The sequence below is a fragment of the Hypanus sabinus genome, chromosome 6, assembly GCF_030144855.1.
Source record: "Hypanus sabinus isolate sHypSab1 chromosome 6, sHypSab1.hap1, whole genome shotgun sequence".
NCBI lineage: Eukaryota > Metazoa > Chordata > Chondrichthyes > Myliobatiformes > Dasyatidae > Hypanus > Hypanus sabinus.
In genome coordinates, this window is record NC_082711.1 from 63,798,299 (window position 1) to 63,818,166 (window position 19,868).

Genomic DNA, 19,868 nt, shown 5'->3' on the forward strand with positions numbered 1-19,868 from the left:
GCAGTCTATAGAGTATTGAGCCTTATGTTACATAAATGCTTTGGGCAAACATTGAAAAGGTCAGCTTTATATTTATATGCACCTTGCCACAGGATTTCTTCAGTGAGCTGATTTGAAAATGAAATTGTATTTTACTGGACTGACCATATATTCAATGTTCTTCCTTCAAGCTCCTCCACAGAAGTACATTGATGTCCAACAGTTTGCAATGCATGACTGGGAAACACTTTCAGAACATTAAGTGGCGTATAGGAGTCCATCAGAGAGGGTTGACCACTCATACAGATCAGGCCTGTGTGACACTTCTATGCACTCATCACTAGGATATGGCTTAAGGAGGTGCAAGTCAACAGTAGAAAAACCTTATCCTTTGTGGCAGATTTCCCTTGGACTGATCAACTCCTTTTCTTGTTCTGAGTGCAAGTCCCATCCACGCTCAATGTTTTCCAGACTACCTTCTCTTACTCCAGCCCTTACAGCAGCAGATCAGGGCTTCTTTCACCAAACCCCACCTCTAACCCCCACTAACTCAAGCAGCTGAAGTTAATTTTAATTCCCATCTCCCATCCCCAACTATGTTCTGCCCTAAACTGATCCTGGAGTTCCTAATTCTCCCGGCCCCAGATGACATCATTGACCTTGGTCCAAAGCCTTCTCTCCAGAGCCAATGTGATCACCTCCAGTCACTCTGAAATGAGAGAATAGGTTCAGCAAAAGTATTAACAGATCAAGGTTCTGTGCCCTTGCAAAATAAAATCATTGGCCAACGTGCAGCATGTTTTTAATGCACCCTTCCGGTGTTGAAACGTTTCAGGGCTTTTGTGTTCATGAATAGCTTGATTATGATTCACTTTCATCTTTCTGCTTTAAGTACAGCCCCGGCCACTTTTATTCCTCACTTGAACAGAAATCCAAATTCAAGTGAGGACTTCAAGCATACTTTGGAAATGTCAAATACTAGAGAGCATAGATAAAGGTGAGAGGGTGAAGGTTTAAAGGAGATTTTCAAGGCATTTTTTTTGCACAGAGGGATAAATGCTGGAAGGAGATGTAGGCATGGGCGTGGGGAAGATTGGGTAGTGCTGTTTAAGAAGTACTTAGGTGGACAAATAAAGAGACAGGATATGGAGAGATATAGCCCATATGTAGGCAGCTATGCAGTTATGGTCAGCACAGACAGTGAGGGCTGAAGGTCCTTATCATCTCATCCTGTATCATTCTTTGTTCTAATTAATGTTTCAATAGTTTGAAACTTCTTCCTTAAATGAGCATAGATCATCAGGTGAAACCTAATATTACTTAAAATGCCAACATTCTTGCTTGTGTATTCTGTACCTTTGACTAAAGAGCTTAGGAGCCTAAGTGAGCTTTTACCAGCTTTCTTAACTGTGTTCTGTCATCTACTTTAATGAGCGTATACACTTGGGCCTTTTCTTCCTGAACTCGCTTGAACCAGATACTTTTTAGTCATATTTACTCTCATTTTTCTTGTCAGAATGTTTCATCTTGTGCTACACTAGTTACATTGCCTCTATTCAGATGATTATGTCAATTTGTAGTCTTCTACCAAATTCCCCACTGTTTTCTTTATTTCTAAGTTTTGCCTTGGTAACTTTACTTATTTAGAAATCTTGTGTTTTCTGAATAGGCCCAGATAATGAATAGATATCAAAAACAACTGTGGACTTAATGCAGATCTCTGTAATGCCTCTCCATATTTACCTTGTGTCTGTTCAATACTAATCTTTGATTACTAGCTCTTTCAAATATCAATGATTTTTTTCAGTGTTTCTGAGGATGTTCTAGCTCCATCACATGATGCAGTTTACCCCAAGAAGGCTCTTCACTACCCAAGGCTAGCTGATGAGGATTAGAGAGGTTTCTGTAAGGAAGTTCCTGTGGGGATTTTATTCTAAACAAGGACAGACATGGCAGGATATCAGTGAACCATTACTTTTATGTCAGTTGAATTCTCCTGAAATAATTTGGAACATAATTGAATAGCCATATGCATTTATAATCTTGCCAATTGATAGGAACCACTGATGTGATCCTATCTGTTCAGAGCCAGGATCAATGCTTAAGTGAAGATTTGTCTACATAGAACCATAGTCCAGCTGAATTTGACCCATAAAGCAGAATGATCTCTTAAATCTAATTTCTTTGTGTTGCATGCACCCTGTCTACAACTGAATCCATCTCTGTTGTCTTGTATGATTGAAAAATAAATGGGAGTTCATATAAATAAAACTAAATGCAACATTAATGTAAACATTATTATTTACAACAATTTCAGTAGTGCCTCCCAGAGTCCAACCCTATGTCCCAATCATGAGAAGTGGAAATGGGTAAGGCCATCCAAGTGAAGTTGTATAAGCTGATCCCCTGTACAGTGGATGCAATGGAAGTGTTGATAAACTCCAACCATACCATCAGCTTGAGAGGACAATGGAGATGGGAGGTCATCGATGGCATATGCTCCAGTTAAGGGCACAAGTAAGTAAGAAAGTATCAGGCAACATACAGTTTCTTAAATATGTGTGAATATTTCCATGTTAATTTTCCATATTTTTCTCTGAACACCAGAATTGTGAAATAAAAACATCAGTATAATCTTTTTCTTAAATAAATAGACTGAATCAAAAGCTTAGTGAAAGTGCATTTGACAAACATGGAAAATTTTGCATTTCTATAGTGCATTATAATGACTTCAGCATACATCTAAACATCTTAGAACCTGTTATTTAATTTCAAAATGGAGTCAGTGCTGTTAAAAAGGCAACTGAAACCATCAATTACACAAAGCAAGAAAGTCTTGATAGTAAAGTTAAAGTGTATTGTGTAGACCTGGATCAAGTTTCATGCAAAGTTTGGAGTCAATGTTTTCTAACTCATTAGTATATGTATAAACCAAGCATCGATTACTTTTAATTCCATTGTAGAAATTCAGAGAACTACCCTGCAAACTCAGACTGCTGCCATCTCTGTCTTTGGATACCGGAGATTCAGGGCATCGTAGCATCCAATAATCCTTCCAGTAAACTATCGGGATTCCTGATACACCATGCTAGAAGGAATACAAATGCTCTGTGGACAGCCAACATCCTCCCAGAGGTTTGTGATCACAACAAAGCCACTTTGCAAATGCCCCTTCAGTCATTTGTTTGCTACACAGCTGAGACTTCAGGTGCTCCTGCTGAGGTGGTTCTACTCAAAGTGGGATTTCTTTCAGCCCAGAGCTCCTGCAGAAGGCCAGCAGCTTCTTGCTTGGTGAAGGCCATCATCTTTCCTCCAATTATCTCTATCCACTGCAGTAGCATTGCACTGCAGTACTAGGCCAGGCAAACGTGCATGGAAGAGGGGTGATTATTTCATACTTTTAATATAATATTGTCATTCTTTGATTTATGATTTTAGTTAAAGAAGTGGATTTTCACTGTAATTTTTTATGTTTTGAGCTGAAAGAGCCTGAGGCATAAAAGTCAATATGCACCAGCAAGATGGTACAATAATTTGATGCTGGTATTGTGGGTGGAGGTTTCACTGAGGCATGTTTTCTGAAGCATGTGTGGCCTCCATGCACTTTCTCACTGAGGTTTATGTAGAAGAATGACTTCCTGATGTCCTTGGGCAGGTGTGACACTCAGCTTGAGAGCCCTTCTCTTCCTCCTCCTCCTCACTGACTTCCAGCACTTTTCTCCCCTGCCTGTGTCATGTCAGACTCCAAGGGGCAGGGTTTCTAATATAGCTACACCCCAGAGCAGCAGATTTACTCTATGCAGGAACAATCAAGTCAAAACAGAAAATTTTTGGCTTGAATAATTTTTTTACGGTCCGTTTCAACGTGATCATGATAATAAAAAAGTCAAGGCAGTATACTTTAAGCTATTACTGGATGGATCATTTTGATTACGGAAATGCTTCTTAAAAATATAAGCACCTATTAATCAGAACGACACTGGCAGGATATTGCTACCACTTTCTCGACCTAAAGAAGTATGAATTTTTCCAATGTTTTTCATTTCAACATGTGAAATTAGTTTCAGCAGTGAGCTTGATCAGAAATGAGACTATGACCTTTTGAATGTGTGTGGTGTTCTACCTTGCCTGTGTGCACCACTGACTTCAACATATAGTTGTCCTGTCAAACCAAAGTGCTTCAGCAGATGCACGAGAAATAGCAGCATTACTAGCCGAGCTGAATTAGCAAATGTAAACAATCTGCCAGAGTCCAGTGTATTTTCTCCATGACTGAAGTTTCCAGTTTTCACTTGCCTTCTCTTCCTAAAATGTCCCCATAGTCAGCACTACTCTTGTGCCCAATATAGCATGCTGCTCTAAATCTGACTGGCTTTTTGCCTAAAGCTTTCTTTTTCTCTGATTTATTTTCTTATTCCTATCACATTCCCACTACAATGGATTCAATAGGCAATACATGTGTGTGTTTTCTAATTAACTCACCCAACCAGATCATTGAAGAATAACTCTTCCCCGTGCCTCCAAATACATTCACATCGAAACTGAATTAATCATATCGTAACTCAAGTTTGCTTCTGACTGCCAGCTACAATAAGATTAGGAAGCACAGCAGCCTCTGAAACAGAAATGTTTAATGTTTAAACAGAAGGTTGACTCTCCTGTCATTCACATTTGTACTCTCATTTGCAGTTTATTTTGTCTGTTAGCTTCCCTTACAGGTTGCCATGTCTTCAGATCCTTAAGTCCATGCCCTGGAAGATTTTCTTTCAGGTTCAGTCTCTTTCTGACTCTGTCTTTCTTTAAAATGATTTATTCATTATGAAACTTCATCATGTTTAATAATCTGACTGTAGCATTGGATTGCTTTATAATGGTACTAAATAAGTAAAGGTTATTGATTAATTCTTGCTATTCTGATTAATGATGCAACTGTTCACTATGTCTGTCTGTCTGTCTTTCGCTCTCTGCCTGCCCATCTTTCTCTGTTATTCAGTTTGTTTCCCATTTGTAGCTTTTACATAACTATCTGCCTTTTTCCTGTGGTGGGTACGATTTCATCAATCATTCGCGTCTTATGGTCAGCGAGCTCCTGCTTTCACTGGTGCATCACACAGTATAACTGTGAGGAAGTTCATCAGAGCCAAAAGTTCTAAGCAGGCCCTTTGCCCACACACCCGCAGGGCTAAATGACCCACTGCTGGTGGAACATGAGGCAAACATTCTCAGTATTATTTCAATCACAGTAAGCCATTTGAAAGCTCACTACAGGAGAGGTTGAGTGCAGATTCTAAAAGCACTCAATCTCTCCTAAAAGATAAGAGTTATATCTGAGTGTGCATAAACTGCATAGAATAATTGGAACAGTACAGCATAGGAACAAGTCTTTCACCCTACAATGTCTGTGCTATGATGTCAATTTCAACTGCACACCTTCCTATAGATAGTCTATATTCCTCACTTGTTCATGTGCTTGTCTAAATAGCAAATACTGGGGTGTAAAAAATAATTTAAACTGAACAATGAGGAAGGTGGGGTGTTGTAGCTGAGGAAAAAATTAAGAAATTAAAGATAATGGAAAGGGGTTAGTGTAAGTTTACAAAACGTGTTTTGATCTGAAAGGGACAGAGCCTTGTTATTATACTTAAAGTTGGAGCAGCAAAATGGTTTATAAGGAAAAATCTGCAGGCATACATTATTTATAACAAGGCAGACAGCAGGCATAGATAGAAACAAGTTGGTACAATTTAAAACCATTACAAAGGCATGGCTGCAAATGGCTCGGGTTAGGAAAAAATGAAATGAAAAATGGCCAGCCTTGAAGGTAAAGAATGGGGAAAAGGAAATAGTGACATAGAGCCAGTTTGTCTGGAGCTGAAATGCAGCAGGGGCTGGAAACATTGTCGGGAGTTGTCTAGGGGTTCCTTAACAGTAATGACAATATCAGTAAATTTGAAGTGTTTGAGAAAAGGGCAACGTAATGATAATGAATGACATTAATCTACTTATTAAAAGTCATAGTTCAAAGTAAATTTATTATCAGGATACATATGTGTCACCATATACAACCCTGACATTCATTTTCTTGTGGACATTCACAGTAATACAAGAAATACAATAAAATCAATGAAATACTGTACCCAACAGGATGGACAAATAATCACTGTGCGAAAGACAGGAAACTGATCAAGGTCAAAAAATAATAATAATAACAAATAAGTAATAAATATCAGGAACATAAGATGAAGAGTCCTTGATAGTGATTTCATAGATAGTGGGAACAGTTCAATGATGGGGTGAGTGAAATTATCCCATCTGGCTCAAGAGCCTGATGGTTCTGAACCTGGTGGTATGGGTCCTGAAGCTCCTGTACATTCTTCCTGATGGCAGCAGTGAGAAGAGAACATGGTCTGGATGGTGGACATGCTTGAAGATAGATGTTGCTTTTCTCTGCTAGCACTCCATGTAGATGTGCCCAGTGGTGAGGAGAGCTTTACCCACGATGGACTGGGTTGTATCCGCTACCTTTGTAGGATTTTCCATTCAAGGGCATTGATGTTTGCATACCAGGTTGTGATGCAACTAGTCAATATACCCTCCAGCACATATCTATAGAAGTCTTAGATGACATGCTAAATCTTCATGAACCCTTAAGAAAGTAGAGGTGCTGTTGTGCTTTGTTCATAATGGCACTTACATGCTGGACCCAGGACAGAAATTCTGAAATGATAACATCAAGGAATTTAAAGTTGTTGACCCTCTCTACTTCTGATCCCCTGATGAGAACTGGCTCATGGACTTCCAAGTTCCTGCTCCTGAAGTCAATAATTAGCTTTTTGTTTTTGCTGCTTTGAGTGAGAGGTTGCTGTTGTGGAGCCAAACAACCAGATTTTCGATCTCCTTCCTCTATGCTGATTCATTACCACCTTTGACTTGGTCAGCAAATTTAACTATGGCACCGGAGCTGTGCTTAACCTCACGGTCATAAGTGGTAGGGCATTGAGGAATGCAGTAGAATAGAATGATCTAGGAATAATGGTGCATAGTTCCCTGAAGGTGGAATCTCATGTGAATAGGGTGGTGAAGAAATCTTTTGGTATACTGGCCTTTATAAATCAGAGCATTGAGTATAGGAGTTGGGATGTAATGTTAAAATTGTACAAGGCATTGGTGAGGCCAAATTTGGAGGATTGATACAGTTCTGGTCACCAAATTATAGGAAAGATGTCAACAAAATAAAGAGAGTACAGAGGAGATTTACTACAATGTTACCTGGGTTTCAGCACTTAAGTTACAGAGAAAAGTTGAACAAATTAGGTCTTTATTCTTTGCAGCATAGAAGGTTGAGTAGGGACTTGATAGAGGTATTTAAAATTATGAGGGGGATAGATAAAGTTAATGTGGATAGACTTTTTCCATTGAGAGTAGGGGAGATTCAAACAAGAGGACATGAGTTGAGAGTTAAGTGGCAAAAGTGTAGGGGTAACACGAGGGGGAACTTCTTTACTCAGAGAGTGGTAGCTGTGTGGAATGAGCTTCCAGTAGAAGTGGTAGAGGCAGGTTCGGTATTGTCATTAAAAAAAAAAATTGGATAGGTATATGGACAGGAAAGGAATGGAGGGTTATGGGCTGAATGCAGGTAGGTGGGACTAGGTGAGAGTAAGCATTCGGCACGGGCCAAGAAGGCCTGTTTCCATGCTGTAATTGTTATATGGTTATATAAAGTGAGTAGAACAAGGGGCTGTGCACACAGAATTGTGGTGCACCTGAGCTGATGGAGAATATGCAGGAGGTGTTGCCAATGAAAACTGACTGGGGTCTGCAAGTGAGGAAATAAAGGATCCAGTTGCACAAGGAGGTATTGAGGCTAATGTCCTGAAGCTTATTGATTAGTTTTGAGGGGTTGATAGTATTGAATGCCTCACTGTAATCAATGAGGAGCATCCTGATGTACGCACCTTTGCTGTTCAGATGTTCCAGGGTTGAGTGAAGAGCCAATGAGATGGAATTTTCTCTTGATCTGTCATTCCAGTAGGCATATTGGAGTGGATCCAAGACATTTCTCAGGCAAGAGTTGATATGTTTTTTTACCAACCTCTCAAAACACTTCACCATTGTGGATGTAAGTGCTATTGGATGATAATCTTCGAGGAAGGTTACCACGGTCTTCTTAGGCACTGATGTAATTGAAGCCTGCTTGAAGCAAGAAAGTACCTCAATCAGCCAAAGTGAGAGGATAAAGATATCAGTGAACACTCCCGCCAGTTGATCAAGTTTTTAGTATTTCACCTATCTGGGCCATTGCTTTCCATGGGTTCACCCTTATGAATAATGCTCTCGCAGAAACCTCAGAGACTGAAATCACAGGGTCATTGGGAGAGGAGCGTGGGATTTTGTGAAGGTTCCTCCATGTTTTGATGATCAAAATGAGATAGAAGGCACTGATCTTATTTGGAACCAAAGACAAGTTGTCACCTATGTCACTTGATTACTCTTTGTAAGAGATAATAGCATTTAACCCTGTCACAGCTGTTGAACATCCTCCAGTGATTCAAGTTTGGTCTGGAATTGTCACTTTACACGTGAGATAGCTTTCCAGAGGTCATCCTGGACCTCTTGTATTTTGCTTGGTCGGCAGACCTCAATGCCACTGAGCTGGCCCTTAGCAGATTGTGGATCTCACAGTTCATCCAGGGCTTCTGGTTGGGGAAGACTCTGAATTATGTGCGTAGTTGGGACACACTAGTCTATGACTGTTTTTATAAAGGCTGTGACAACTGTGATGTATTGGTTCAGATCCTCTGATGAGGCCTTCAACACTGCCCTGTCTACTGAATCAAAGCTGCTGCCCTGCCTCCTACTACCACCTTTATGTTGTCCTTATACCTAGAGCCTTGCCACTTAGGCCCTGCCTGTGTACAGGTAAGAGGAGGGCAGCCCAAGTGATCAGAATTCCTGAAAAGTGCTCTAGGCATGGAACGGTAGGCATTCCTAATGGTAGCATAGCAGTGGTCAAGTGTATTGGGACCCTTGGTTCTGCAAGTGATATGTTGAAGATAACTGGGCAGAGATTTCTTCAGACAACTCTGATTGAAGACCATGACAATGATTTGAAAGGCATTGGGGTAGGCTATTTCTTGTTTACCCATGGCAGCACTCAGTACATGGAGTGCCTGCTTAACATTGGTCTTTGGCAGTAGGTAAACTGCAGTCAGGATCATGGAGGAGAACTCTTGTGGTAAGTAGAACTGTTAGCACTTAATCATTAGATGTTACAGGTCAGGAGTAGATGAGTGCAACAAGAACACCGTGTCTGAGCAGAACAAAGAGTTTATCATGAAACACAGAACCCCACATTTTACCTCCTCCAAATTAGCATCAGTCCATCTCGTATATCAAGACGCCTTCAGATCTTACCGATGTATCCAGCATGCCCAGAGTGAGCCATGTCTCTGTGAAACAGAGAATGCAGAAATCCCTCCTTTCCCTCCGATAGAACAATCTTGTTCTCCATACTGAATGGAAAGAACAAATTAACAGTGGTATTATAGAAGATAAATCATGAAGATATAAGAGACAGTTTTCTAGATCAGTAAGTTGAAGAACAAATTTGTTTTATATTGTACTAGAAAAGGTTAAATAATAATTTGGTAGTTAAAAGCCCTGTTGTGAAGAGTGAGCATAATTTTTATATGAACAGTCTGAGAGTCTGAAGTCAGGGGCTGGAGGCCTGTCACTTTGAGTGAGTTGATAGATGGATGGATGAATGGATGGGTGGAAGGGTGGGAAAGATGCTTGTTTTGCTATGGTCATACGGCTTTGTTGTTGTTGATGCTGCTGCTGCTGCTTGTGTAGTTCCACTGAACGTTGCAGGCATGATATGTTAGCACCAGAATGTGTGGCAACACTTGCAGGCTGCTTCCTGCGCATCCATAGAACCATAGAACATCTCAGCACAGAACCAGACCTTTTTCTTAAATGTCAAAAGTGAGCCCGCATTCACCACTTCATCTGGCAGCTCATTCCACACTCCCACCACTCTCTGTGTGAAGAAGCCCCCTTAATGTTCCCTTTAAACTTTTCCCCCTTCACCCTTAACCCATGTCCTCTGGTTTTTTTCTCCCCTCGCCTCAGTGGAAAAAGCCTGCTTGCATTCACTCCATCATAATTTTATATACCTCTATCAAATCTCCCCTCATTCTTCTATGCTCCAGGGAATAAAGTCCTAACCTATTCAACCTTTCTCTATAACTCAGTTTCTCAATTCCGGCAACATCCTTGTAAACCTTCTCTGCACTCTTTCAACCTTACTAATATGCTTCCTGTAATTCGATGACCAAAACTGCACACAATACTCCAATTTCAGCTTCACCAATGCCTTATACAACCTCACCATAACATTCCAACTCTTATACTCAATACTTTGATTTATAAAGGCCAGTGTACCAAAAGCTCTCTTTACGACCCCATCTACCTGTGACACCACTTGTAGGGAATTTTGTAACTGTAGTCCCAGATCCCTCTGTTCTATTGCACTCTTCAGTGCCTTACCATTTGCCTTGTATGTTCTACTTTGGTTTTTCCTTCCAAAGTGCAATACCTGACACTTGTCTGTATTAAACTCCATCTGCCATTTTTCAGACTATTTTTCCAGTTGATCCAAATCCCTCTGCAAGCTTTGAAAACCTTCTTCACTGTCCACTACACCTCCAATCTTTTTATTATCCGCAAATTTGCTGATCTAATTTACCACATTATCATCCAGAACATTGATATAGATGACAAATAACAATGGACCCAGCACTGATCCCTGTGGCACACCACTAGTCACAAGCTTCCACTCAGAGAAGCAATCCTCCACTACCACTCTCTGACTTCTCCCATAGAGCCAATGTCTAATCCAATTTACTACCTCTCCATGTATACCTACCGACTGAATTTTCCTAACTAACCTTCCATGAGGGACCTTGTCAAAGGCCTTACTGAAGTCCATGTAGACAACATCCACTGCCTTCCCTTCATCCACTTTCCTGGTAACCTCCTCGAAAAACTCTAGTAGATTTGTTAAACATGACCTACCACGCACGAAGCCTTGGGCAGGTCGGTTGTTTACAAAAATGAACCTTTCAATGTATATGTGATAAATCTGAATCTGACATGATCTGATTTAATTTATTAAATTTCACCACTCTCTTCCTAAATCTATGCCCTCTATTTCTTAATTCCCCAGATCGAGGAAAAGATAGTGTGCACGATTTGATGCTGCTCTTAAAGATCACCCCTAATTCTCTCTTGCGTTCCAATGAATTGAGCCTCAGCCTCTCTCCATATCTCAGTGCTATATTTATAACTATATAATATATCGTTGGTGTGTGGCCTAGTGGATAAGGCATTGGTCTAGTGATCTGAAGGTCACTGGTTCGAGCCTCAGCTGAGGTAGCGTGTTGTGTCCTTGAGCAAGACACTTAACAACACATTACTCTGTGATGATGCCGGTGCCAAGCTGCTTGGGTCCTAGTGCCCTTCCCTTGGACAACATCGGTGGTGTGGAGAGGGGAAGGCTTGCAGCTTGGGCAACTGCTGGTCTCCCATACAACCCTGCCCAGGCCTGCGCCCTGGAAACCTTCCAAGGCGTAAATCACGAGACTAACGGATGCCTATTACTATTACTATTTATCAAATGGAGTCCAATGATCCTGAAGATTGTGAAGATTTTGAATTCACCAAAGGAAAACTATTAATTGGGAAAGGGAGTAGAACTGATCAAAAACACTGTGGCAGTTTTCTTAGCTATATGAAAAGGGAAAGGTTACCTAAGATTAATATGGGTTGCTTACAAATTGAGATAGAAGAAATTGTTTAGGGGATAAGGAAATGGAGATGAAATTAAACCTGCTGGGCATGTACTAAAGTCCTATCATTAGCAATACATAGCAGAGGAAAAGTGTAATAGCCCTTTAATTGTCTCCCATTAACCACTTTAATCTGATATCATACTTTACTTTATTGTCACCAAACAATTGATACTAGAGCGTACAATCATGACAATGATATTTGTTTTTGTGCTTCATGCTCCCTTAAGTACAAATCGAAGTAAATATAATAAAAATTTAAATTATAAATCATAATTAGAAAATAGAAAAGATAGTCCGATTTTCCGAAGTGAGGTCGTGGGACAGAACGGAAGGCATCCTTGACTGCTGTGTAGCAGTAGTCAAGTATATTTGGGCCTCTAGTGGAGCAGGCGACATGTTGGTATAACTCTGGCAGCACTTTTTCTGAGGTTGTCCTGGTTAAAGTCCCCGGTTGTAATGAGCAAAGCCTCCGGATACCTGGTCTCAAGTTCACTGATGTTGGCATACAGTGTATTCACAGCACACTCCATGTCCGCCTGGGGAGGAATGTACACCACTGTCAGTATGACTGAGGTGAATTCCCATGGCAGATAATAGGGACGATATCCCCTTTGCCCTGTCCATCTCTCCCACCACCTTTTTTATCTAAAGGGTGGTGAATCAGTGGAATTCATTGCCACAGACAATTGAGGGGTCAGGTCATTGGGTAGATTTAAAATGGAGGTTGATAAGTTCTTGATTAGTAAGGGCGTGAACATCAGCAATAACTCATACTGGTTCAAGCACGATGCCACAGCGGAGAAAGCTCAACAATGGCTCTACTTCCTCAAAACTCAGCATGTCCCTGTCAACTCTTACTAATTTTATCGATGCACCATAGAAAGCATGGAGGCATAACAGCTTGGGCCATTTCTTGTGGTCATGGCAACTGCTCTGCACATGACTACAAAAACCTGCGAAGATTTGTGGACACAGCCAGTACATCAAAGGAAAAAGCTTCCCATCTATGGACTCTATCTGTACTTCTTGCTGCATCAGTAAAGCAGCCACCTTAATCTAAGACCCCTCCCACCCAAAACAATCTCTCCTCTCTCCTGTCCCATCAAGATAAAAACAAGCACGGAAGCGTGTATTGCTGGGTGTAAGGACTGCTTCTATACCATCGTTATCAGACTCTTGAATGGGCCTCATATGATAAGATGGACTCAGCCTCTTACCCAGTCTACCTCATTATGATCTTATACTTTATCATTTATCTGTACTGCACTTTTTATGTACCTTTTACACTTTATTCCAAATTGTTATTGTTTTACTTTATCCTAACTTAATGCACTGAGTAATGGACTGATCTGTATAAACAGTTTGCAAGACATGCTTTTCAATGTATCTTGGTGCATGTGACAATAATAAGCCAATACTAATACCAGTCCAGTCCAAGTAGGTGGCTGAGCAGATAACAGATGCATTGGTCACCATCTAACATAATTCTATAGATTCTAGGACCATTCTGGCAAATTGGAATGTAGCAAATGCAATTGCATTATTTATTAAAATAAAGAGAGAGCAAAGAAAACAGTACGGATTAGTTAGTCTGACATTAGTATTTGAGAAACTGCTAGAATCAGCAATGAAGGAAGTGGGAATAGGACCCTGGAAAATACTAGAGTATTTGGGAAGAGTCAGCATTTGAAACGTGGAACAAAAATTATGCTTGATGAAACATTTTGAATGTTTTATGGTTCCAAACAACAAAGTTGATGGGAAGAACCTAAGGATATGGTGTATTTGGACTTTAAAAGGTTTGATGTGAGCATGCAGGTGATAATTAAAAGTGAGATTGGGAGTAATATACAGACACAAATTGATGATTGGTTAATTGAGAGAAAACAGGGTTAGAATAAATGGGTTATTTTCACATCTGGAAACTGTGACAAGTGGAGTGCCTTTGGGTTCATTGCTGGGAATCTAGCAGTTTATAATCTGTGTGAATGATTTGGATGAGTGGATTATGTATGATGTACCCAGTTTTGCTGATGATGTGATGGAATTGGAATAGAAATTAGTTTATTATTGTTACATGTACTGAGGCACAGTGAAAAGCTTGTCTTGCATATCACTCATACAGATCAATTCATCACCCAGCGTATGATGTAGTGCAAGGTAAAGCAATAACAGAAAGCAGAATAAAGTGTAACAACTACAGAGAAAGTACAGTGTAGGTAGACACTAAGGTGCAAGGTCTAGAAGATCTATAGAGAGTAAACAAAATGGGAAACGGCATGACAGTTGGAATATAAAATGAACTAGTGTGAGTTAATTCACCTTGGTTAAAGTTAAAGTTGTGTATTTTATTCATTAAGACATAGGAGCAGTATTAGGCTATTCATCCCATCAAGTCTGCTCTGCATTCAATCTTAGAAGTTGAAAAGTTTTTATATTCTAAAGGACCTTGTTATTATTGTACATGAATAACTGAAATGTACATTTGGCACATAAAAATAACAAATCAGACAGTTCAGTTGTATTACAAGAGGATTTGATAAGGAAAGTAAGTCTTGGTGCAATAATATGGACTCTGATTTGATTACACTTGAGATATTGTCTTCCTACTTGAGAAAGGAAGTAATTGAGATAGACAGAATGTAATGAAAGTTCACTGGATTGGTTCGTGAGATATTATTTTTTGAAATATTTTAACTGGACCCGTTCTCCCTGAAATTTTGAAGAATGAGTACGATCACTGTTCATATTTGACGAGGCAGATGCAAGGATTAAACTTCAGCTCGGATTGCCTGGAACCAGAGCTTACAAACACCAAGTAAGAGGTCAGTCACTTAGGGCACAAATGAGAAGAAATTTCCACTAGAAGATCTTGATTGTCTGGAATTCTCTACCCAAGAGGCCTGTGGAAGCTCAATCACTTTTAGCATATTCAAGTCAGAGATCAATAGATTTTGGATATTAAGGGGATCAAGGGACATGAGGTTAATGCAGGGAAATGGGGCTGTGGCAAATAATTGGACACTACATTTTTGAATGACAGAACAAGGACAAGGGGTTAACTTATTCTTGTATTCTTAGGCCTGGCAGAATCAGGAAAGAAAAACTAACAATTCATTTCACTGAAGTCCATCAACCTGCAATGTTGCCACTGTTTCATAGTGCAGATGAATTTTGACTTCTGCAGTATTTCAAGTCTCTTTTGTTCCTGTTGCTGCTTGCCAACTTTGATATTTTGTCTTAATATATCAGGTTTTGTACACAGTTTGCTCTTTTCTACATATATTTCTAAATCAGAATGATCGAACCATGATATAAATAAAAGAAAACAAACTGTAGAATATTGTTCTACTGGTGATAATAACGATTCACAAAGAAAATACAACCATTCCATTTGCCCTACAGAGATGCATGCTCTAGGTTTACAGTAATGATTCCTCTGCAGGGGAACAAAAAATGTAATTTTCATACTCCATGGGTAAGCTGTAATATAAAAAATATGGAAGCGAGGTACTGACAGAAATGACTGAATAAATAAACTATGACTATCACCTTAAAACTGCAGTCAGGCCCCTGGGAAAGTCATGAATACCAAATGATGCAAGCAGTATTCAGTTGCTATTTTTTAACACTTAAATGACTGTCCATATTTTCTAGAATCCAGAGAGATTGATCTTTCTTCAGCAAGTTTAATATCATTATTCTTTTCTATTAACAAATGATCGGAAGGTTCTTGGAGGAAAAGAATAAACTGCAGGGATGCACATAATCGGTGTACGACTGATTGTAGTACAGGCTGTTCTTCTGTAGAGAGAAATCTCTAGATTTGTTATGGCCATTTTTCAGAATGTTCTGACTTACTGGTAAATATATATAAAAAATGGAAGTGGAACTGACAGTTTGCCACTATAACAGCAAGGGTGAGATAAGAGGTAAGAAGATTTGGAATAATCACAGATTGCTTCTGAGTGATTCTACAACCTCATTACTGATTCAACAACACTAATAAAAAACTACAGAGTCTTGATTCATCGTGTGGAAAGCCGCTAGCAATTATTCCATTAAACAAATTATTTTGGTGTTTTTTATTTAAATGCTTAACATTGCAGAACATTGGCCTGATTTTATTTTACCAAAAAAGGAAAAGCTTAAGTTAAATCTTGCTGTATTTTTCTTGTACAATAACAATTTTAAAATCACACCAATACATTTTTCTATTCGTTCATATCTATTGGATGGATTTGTACTTCACAGTTTCATGGAAAATTACAGATAATTTAAGTTCCCTCACCTTTTTCGGTGCTCTCCTGTTGTTATAATTACACTCTGCTACCACAAAGTACTCCTGCAGTATTTTGATTAAGCATCCCTGATGATAAAAGTTTAGGTAACTTTTTAACACTAACACTTCTCCATAGCTTTTTGATGGCTTAGGAGTAAATCTCAGAGTATTTTACTTTTAGATTAAATGGTAGAAGTGCACTGATCAGATTTTACATCCTGGATATGATTTAATTGAGACCCTTATATAATTGCAGTCAGGCCACTTTTGTATTCAGCCCAATCAACTGTTTGAACATAGAACATAAAACACAGAATGTAGAACATAGAACATTGCAGCAAAGTACAGGCCCTTTGGCCCATGATACTGTGCCAGCCTTTTAACTTGCTCCAAGATCAATCTAATCCTTCGGTTCTACATAACCCTCATGCAATGATCCGGAGGTGATAAGAGAGCTTAAGGTGAAGGAACCCTTAGGGAAAAGTGATCACAACATGATCAAGTTTGAGAAGGAGAAACTAAATTCCAATGTGTCAGTACTCCAGTGGAATAAGGAAATTACAATGGCATGAGAGCACGACTGGTCAAGGTTAAATGGAAAGGGACATTATCAGGAAGGACTGCAGAGTAGAAATAGCTGGAGTTTCTGTGAAAAATAAGGGAAGTGCAAGACAGATTATTCCAAGTAAGAAGAAATTTTCAAATGGGAAAAGGACACTACTGTAACTGACAAGTGAAGTCAGAACCAATGTAAAAGCAAAGAGAGGGCTTATAATGAAGCTAAAGCTAGCGGCATGATAGAAGATTAGGAAGTTTTTAAAAACTTGCAGAAGGAAACTAAGAAGGTCATTAGGAAGGACAAGATGGATTTTGAAAGGAAGCTGGTGACTAATATCAAAGAAGATACTAAAAGCTATATTTAGTATATAAAGGGTTGAGGGTATATATAAAGAGAGTTGAGAGTAGATACAGGACCAATAGAAAATGACACTGGAGATATTGTAATGAGAGACAAAGAGATGGCAGAGGAACTGAATGCATATTTTGCATCAGTCTTCACAGAGGAAGACATCTGCAGTATACGGGGCATTCAGGAGTGTCAGGAAGTGAAGTATGTGCAGTGAAAATTACGACTGAGAAGGTGCTCAGGAAGCTCCATGGTCTGAGGGTGGATCAATCTCCTGGACTTGATGGAATACTTGATGGAATGCACACTCGAGTTCTGAAGGAAGTAGCTGGAGAGATTGCAGAGGCATTAACAGTGATCTTTTAAGAATCGATAGATTCTGACATTGTACCCGATAACTGGAAAATTGCAAGTGTTACTCTGCTATTTAAGAAAGGTGGGAGGCAGCAGAAAGGAAACTATAGACCTGTTAGCCTGACATCAGTGGTTGGAAAGTTGTTGGAATTGATAGTTAGGGATGAGATTCCGGAGTACCTGGAGGCACATGATAAAATAGGCCAAAGCTAGCATGGTTTCCTGAAAGAAAAATCCTTCCTGCCTAACCTACTGCCACTTCCTGAGGATATTACAAGCAGGGTAGACAAAGGAGATGTAGTGGATGTGGTGTACTTGGATTTTCAGAAGGTCTTTGACAAGGTGCTGCACAGGAGGATGCTTAGCAAGATAAGAGCCCGTGGAATTATAGGGAAGTTACTGGCATAGGTGGAGTATTGGTTGATTGGCAGAAAGAAGAGAGTGGGCATAAAGGGATCCTATTCTGGCTGTCTGCCGGTTACCACTGGAGTTCCCGAGGGATCGGTGTTGGGACAGCTGCTTTTTATGATGTATGTCAATGATTTGGAGAATGGGATTAATAGATTTGTGGCTAAATTTGCCAATGATACAAAGATAGGTGGAGGAGCGGGTAGTGTTGAGGAAACAAGAGAGCCTGCAGAGAGACTCTTGTACCTTAATAAAATTCCTGTAGCATCAGACTCCAATTTAATAACCACCTATTTTTATTCCTTTTCTTCAGCAAAACAAAACTAAAGAGTTGTGATCTTAGCTTACGTGTATATTACAAAAGTTTATGCAAATACTAAACTTTATTTTACTTTCAAACTTAACAGTCAATCTTCCGTGGTGTTGTCTTTATTATTTACATGCTTTATCGAAATCCCTTAAAACCAGATCCTGTTATTTAAAGTGGCATCCCGTCAACCCTCGCCCCTTTTCCAGTTAACTCCCACGTGGTTAACTTGCCTACCAGTGTGGATAGGCTTTTGCATGCTCCTTTCATAGGAGTTATTTTATCAACAATGTTTTCCAAACATAGCCCATTTTCTGAACTTCCACGCAATTCTTTATTTTTAAGCAAGTCGTTAGTTTTATCTTCAGGACCCTTCATGCTATTAGTTTTCAGTTTAAACTCTGCAAGCGATCCCTCTTTGTCCAAACAGCATTTCAAATTCTGCCTCTTCACAGCACACCCTTGAATAACATTAGCGCGTGGGGCACCTTTACATTCCAAATCAACCTGTAATTGATTCGCAGGCATCATGTTAACAAGCCACTGTCCCTTCAGCCTGGTTACTGCTTCTGACACCAATCCAGACTTTAAATTTTCTTTATTCAATTTAGGAACTACACTTTTCCCTTTCCCTTCAATTATAATATTCACATCACCACCTTTTATCTCCTCACTAACTTTTAACACACCTTCGAACACAAACAACCGGGAATTCTCACTTCCCACTAGTACCAAGGTTAACCCTTTCTTCACTGAACCAAGTCCATCTGACCCACAAGGACTGCATTCCTTTTTAACTGAATCAAATACCTCAGACTTTTCCTGAGTTTCATTACTAGGTTCAGTAATGGGTAGTTCATCCACATCTTGAACACACTCAAACGGGACATCTGCCTCTTCCAGGCTTTCAATACCCATCCCCTTTTCAAATTCTAAGTTCCCCTGATCCTCCCAGTTACTCTCTGGGCAACTCCCTTCCGGAGTAAACTCAACCCCGCGGGCTGAAACAACCTCATCTGTCAACTCAGCAGACACCTTCAAGGTAATGGCATCCTTTTCATCTAGGACTGCCCTCATTTCATTATCGGGAACACCTTTAAAATTTTCACCTTCTTCAAACAGTTCTGTCAAACCAGACAGATCATCCATGCCCAACCCTGGACCTTCTAACAGCCTTATCTGTTTCTCATTTTTACTCCGTGCCTCTATAAATTTCCTCCTGGCTAAGGGTAGGTCTACCTCCTCTCCCTTACTCTCTTTCACTTTCCTATTCTCCATTTTACCACCCTCTAACCCCTCTTGGTACAAGGTCAGTAAAAATGTCTCAGCCAAATCGATACTGGCCTGATTTAAACTGGTCTCTTTCTCAGCTGCCTTTCTCGACATCCTGCAAGTAGTCACGCATGTGGGATATACCTTGGAATCTAGGGGCGGGACCTCAACACTTACAGGCTGGCTCGTCAGCTTCATGGCTGACCAAACCTTACCCCCAGCTAAATCATTACCCAGAAGGACGTCCACGTCAGCTCTCGGAAATTCTGATCGCACCCCTATTTCAACTGGTCCAGATACCAGCTCACAATTTATAATGATCCTGTGCCAAGGTACAGCTTCTGTCCCTTTTCCTATGCCTCTCAAAGCTACCTCTCCAGTCTCAGGACCAAAATCTAGTACCTTACTGAGAATCAAAGACTGCTCAGCTCCAGTGTCTCTCCAGATCCACTCTGGAACTGGTGTTTCTCCCTCTTTCACCGACACGGTCCCTTCTGAAATAAACTT

General features: G+C 40.0%; 1 long non-coding RNA gene across 2 annotated transcripts in view; it reads left to right on the plus strand.

Moving 5' to 3' along the window:
* The window catches only part of LOC132395544 (uncharacterized), a 98,343-nt gene that overhangs the window by 11,483 nt on the left and 66,992 nt on the right, over positions 1–19,868 (plus strand). For both annotated transcript variants that reach the window (XR_009512664.1, XR_009512663.1), the window contains 2 exons: positions 2,297–2,496; positions 2,943–3,114. This is a non-coding gene — a long non-coding RNA (uncharacterized LOC132395544). The remainder of the gene's footprint in view (positions 1–2,296; positions 2,497–2,942; positions 3,115–19,868) is intronic.